The 5,000-nt window shown below is 37.9% G+C and overlaps 1 long non-coding RNA gene and 1 other non-coding gene across 2 annotated transcripts in view; one reads left to right on the top strand and one right to left on the bottom strand.

The window, feature by feature from the left end:
• LOC135108654 (uncharacterized) overlaps positions 1 to 5,000 on the top strand; it is a 64,469-nt gene that overhangs the window by 56,190 nt on the left and 3,279 nt on the right. The window lies entirely within an intron of this gene.
• On the bottom strand, positions 1,405 to 1,476 carry Trnah-gug (transfer RNA histidin (anticodon GUG)). Its single transcript has one exon. It is a non-coding gene; the product is annotated as a tRNA-His (tRNA).

Consider the following 5,000-nt stretch of genomic DNA (forward strand, 5'->3'; position numbering starts at 1 on the left):
TTGTGTGTGTTTGTGTTGCGTTGTGTGTGTTGTGTGCGTGCTTATGTTGTGTTGTGTCGTGTTTGCGTCGTGTTTCGTCGTGTTTCGTCGTGTTGTGTTGTGTTGTGTGTTGTGTTGCGTTTTTCATTGTGTTGTTTGTGCACATTTTTTAATCGTGAATGATGATACAAGCAAACAGCACCAACACAAAGCAATAATACAATAGGATGTTATGTAAAGCAATTTTCTTTATTGAGAGAGAGAGAGAGAGAGAGAGAGAGAGAGAGAGAGAGAGAGAGAGAGAGAGAGAGAGAGAGAATAAAGGAACAAAGGAAAGGTATTGAGAGAATTGAAAGAAAACTGGAACAAAGGAAGTAAATTGAGTAAGAGAGAGAGAGAGAGAGAGAGAGAGAGAGAGAGAGAGAGAGAGAGAGAGAGAGAGAGAGAGAATATTTAAATGAGAAAAAGGAAACATAAAAGACGACAGAGAGAGAGAGAGAGAGAGAGAGAGAGAGAGAGAGAGAGAGAGAGAGAGAGAGAGAGAGAGAGAGAGAGAGAGAGAGAGAGTCAGCTTTCAACTAAGGGCCGTTTCTTTTTTTTGCTTTTTTTGTGTTTTCTTTAAGCCTGTGATTCCCATTCTCTCTCTTTTTTAAGGCTTTTTATATTTTTCTTTCTCTCTCTTCTTTTTATTTTTCTTTCGTTTTTGAGGCGCAGCCGGGAACAGGCGAGCTTCAATTTTTATCTATCTTTTTTCTTTGCTTTTCTTCTTTTAGTTCCTCCTCCTTTTTTTTTTCTCTCTCTCTTTTTCTTTATCTGTTCCCCTTTGCTGTTCCTTTTATTCTTCACTTTTTTTTGGTGGGTGTTCCTTCTTTTCGTTTTTTGTTTGACTTCTATTTTGTTTGTTTTTGTTTCTGGTGTATCATCATCATCATCATCATCACTGCCTATCCTGATTACAGACACTGAGAATTTCGTTTCTATCTTGGCTATCTCTAATCTACGCCTCTTGAGGTGATGTAGATATAAGAGCTACATTGTCTTGTCGTCAGGAATACTCCTCATCCACTGTATCTTATTAGTCATTGTCCTTTGTAGCGTTCTAATAGACCTTCATCCTTCCTGTAATATTGGGACCAGAACTGCACTGCATAGTCTAGGTGGGGTCTGACCAGCGCCATATATAACTTTACTATTACTTCGGAACTTATTTTGAAACTCCTGAAGATGAATCCTAGTACTTGCTTTATTTTTGGCCTCTAAGTATTGTTTTCCCATACGGAGATCAGCGCCGGCGATAGCTCCTAAATCTTACCAGAGCCTCATTGCTTATCGTGTACATGCTGTTTGGATTTCTTCTCCCTACGTTAAGTACTTTACATTTGCCAATATTAACATTTGCCCGCCAAAAAAAAGATACTGCTTCCTTGCCGTGACCAGGATTCGAACCTGGGTTATTGCGGCCACAACGCAATGTACTAACCACTATACGATCACGGCCACAGCAGCTGCTAATCGTGGTCAGTGCAGCTTCACTCTCTGTTTCTCTCCCTCTCTCTCTCTCTCTCTCTCTCTCTCTGCCTCCTGGAATATATTTTTTGGTATTAACTTTAGATAGAGTTAGAATTTTATCCTTTTTTTGCCCTTCCTGTCACATTTCAGCCTGGACTACTTATTGGTCACTGCACTGAATGTGTTAGTTAGGTTTCCAGACTCAGTCACCAAACAGACAGACAGACAGACAGACAGACAGACAGACAGACAGACAGACAGACGGCTCTTTGTATAATGTAGTTTGCCATCCATTCTCATTATAATTATCATAATCATCATTGGAATAGATAATTAGTATGTTGCAACTTATTGATTTGCATTATTATTATTATTATTATTATTAATATTATTATTATTATTATTGTTATTATTGTTATTTTTGTTGTTGTTGTTGTTGTTGTAGAAGCTATTTCTATTGCTGCTTGTGTTATTGTAATTAATATCATCATCACCATCATTAGTGTCATCATCATCATCATCATCATCATCATCATCATCATCATCATCATCATCATCATTATTATTATTTTCGGTGTGGAGTCAGTAAGAGATGGAGGGGAGTAATACATACTGTGTGTCATTTTATGGTTATGAGAGAGAGAGAGAGAGAGAGAGAGAGAGAGAGAGAGAGAGAGAGAGAGAGAGAGAGAGAGAGAGAGAGAGATACCTTCACTCTCTCTCTCTCTCTCTCTCTCTCTCTCTCTCTCTCTCTCTCTCTCTGAACGAACATATCTGAAAGGTCTGGGTATCGTTTCTTCTCTTCCAGTTCTTCTTTGTTCAGGTTTGTTCGTTTTCAATTGTCTTTCGCTCACACTGGCCTTTTTATCTCTCTCTCTCTCTCTCTCTCTCTCTCTCTCTCTCTCTCTCTCTCTCTCTCTCTCTCTCTCTCTCTCTCTCATCGTGCCTTTGATATTTTTGTACTATTATTTTCTTTTTTTTTTAATTGTCATCGTCATCATCTTCTTCACCATCATTATTTTCTCCAATCATTATCATCATTCTTTTTTTTTCCTTCTTCTTCTTCTTTGTCTTCTATCTCCTCTCCTATTTTCCCCTCTCCTCTCCTCTCCTCGCATCTCCTTGCCACCTCCTCCTCCTCCTCTTCCTCTATCATCATCATCATCATCATCATCATCATCATCATCATCACCAACTCTATCATTTCTGTTCAATTAGTAATACATTTTCTATTTTTATTCATTTTTTTCTATTTATTTTTTATACTTAAGTACCCCATAAGAATTACAGAGAAAGAAAGAAAGAAAGAAAGGAAGGAGAGTAAGAGAGAGAGAGAGAGAGAGAGAGAGAGAGAGAGAGAGAGAGAGAGAGAGAGAGAGAGGGAAAAGGAGAGAAAAAAACGAATACTATCAGAAATATTAATTAACGAAAGGAGGGAAGAGAGGAGGGAAGATGATCAGAGAAGTAATGCACACAAAGAAAGCGAAATGAGAGAAAGAATGAATAAATGAAGGAAGGAAGGAAGGAAGGAAAGAAGGACACGGAGAATGGTAATAATAATAATAATAATAGTAATAATAATAATAATAATAATAATAATAATAATAATAATAATAATAATAATACAATGGAAAACGGAAGGCAGGATGAAGCTTAGTTGTAATTGTAACACTGAAGAAAAGAAGAATTATTTGAAAGAAGGAAAGAATTAAAGAAGTAAAGAAGGGAATGAAAAATGGCTTAGTGAAAGAGAGAGAGAGAGACAGAGAGAGACAGAGAGAGAGAGAGAGAGAGAGAGAGAGAGAGAGAGAGAGAGAGAGAGAGAGAGAGAGAGAGAAGAATAAGATAAATGGAAGATAGAGAAAAGAAATAAAGTGAATTAAGGGCAGAGAGAGAGAGAGAGAGAGAGAGAGAGAGAGAGAGAGAGAGAGAGAGAGAGAGAGAGAGAGTTGGGGGAGAAATATCTGTGGATGAAAGACAGCAAAGGAAAACAAAAGAGGAGCAAAAACAAAGATAACTTTTTTTTTTTTTTGAGTTTACGCTCCATGTCTTCATTTCTTTTCCGTTTTCTGTTCTTCAATACATCATGTTTATTTCTTTTCTTTATTTTTTTCTCTCTCTCTCATTCTTTCTTTCGGTCGCTCTTGCCTTCCTCTTACCTGTTTTTTTTTTCATTTTTTTGTGTGCTAATAATTATCAGCCTTCTTTCTTTTTTTCTTTTCTTTTCTTCTTTCTTTCTTTCTTTGCAGTTGTGAGCGGCCTCCTCCTCCTCCTCCTCCTCCTCCTCCTCCTCCTCCTCCTCCTCCTCCTCCTCCTCTTCTTCCTCCTCTAAGTTCAGTGTGTCCTTTAATTAAGTCACCATCATCTCATCAACAACCTTTTCTTCTTCCCCCTCCTCCTCCTCCTCCTCCTCCTCCTCCTCCTCCTCCTCCTCCTCCTCCTCCTCCTCCTCCTCCTCCTCCTCCTCAGTCATTATGGATTTATGTTGCTTTTTTTGGGTCGTTGTTTTACGAATGAGGTTAATTATAACATTTTTGAGGTTTGTAATGTCAATAATAATAATAATGATAAGTAGATGAAGAAGAAATACAGAATAAAAATAAGGTGATGAAAGGGTTATTGTGAAGTATAAATAATAACTCGACAATTATTATTTTCTTTGTTTTCTTCTATTTTTTTTTCATTTTTATTCATATTTTATTATGTATTCGTTTTTTTTCGTTTATTTGTTTATTTTATTTCGTGTATGTGTTTCGTGTTTAATCTCTCTCTCTCTCTCTCTCTCTCTCTCTCTCTCTCTCTCTCTCTCTCTCTCTCTCTCTCTCTCTCTCTCTCTCTCTCTCTCTCTCTCTCTGCTCAAGATATTGGGGTTCCTTGCTCATAAATCTTACTCCTTTGTCTCTCTCTCTCTCTCTCTCTCTCTCTCTCTCTCTCTCTCTCTCTCTCTCTCTCTCTCTCTCTCTCTCTCTCCTTTGTTTTAAACCCTTCCTTCAATTCTTATTTTTATTATCATTTTTATTGTCATTATTATTATTATTATTATTATTATTATTATTATTATTATTATTATTATTATTATTATTATTATTATTATCACCATCACCATCATCGATATTACTCTCTCTCTCTCTCTCTCTCTCTCTCTCTCTCTCTCTCTCTCTCTCTCTCTCTCTCTCTCTCTCTCGTGTATTATTACATTTTTCCTCTCCCCAGTCTTCCTCCTCCTCCTCCTCCTCCTCCTCCTCCTCCTCCTCCTCCTTCTCCTCCTCATTCTTCCCACCTTCCTTCCTCCCTTTCTTCCTTCCTTCTTTTCATCCTGACCTTGACATTCATGACTAGGTGAAAAATTAATAACACCTGACAGCCGACACCACCACCACCACCACCACCACCATCACCACCAGTACTACTACTACCACCACCACTGTTACCAGCACCACCACTACTACCATCACCACCACTAATATCACCACTTTTCACTACTCTTTCTCTCATTCACCACCACCACCATC

Source organism: Scylla paramamosain, chromosome 17 (assembly GCF_035594125.1).
Source record: "Scylla paramamosain isolate STU-SP2022 chromosome 17, ASM3559412v1, whole genome shotgun sequence".
In the NCBI taxonomy this organism is placed as follows: Eukaryota; Metazoa; Arthropoda; class Malacostraca; order Decapoda; family Portunidae; genus Scylla; species Scylla paramamosain.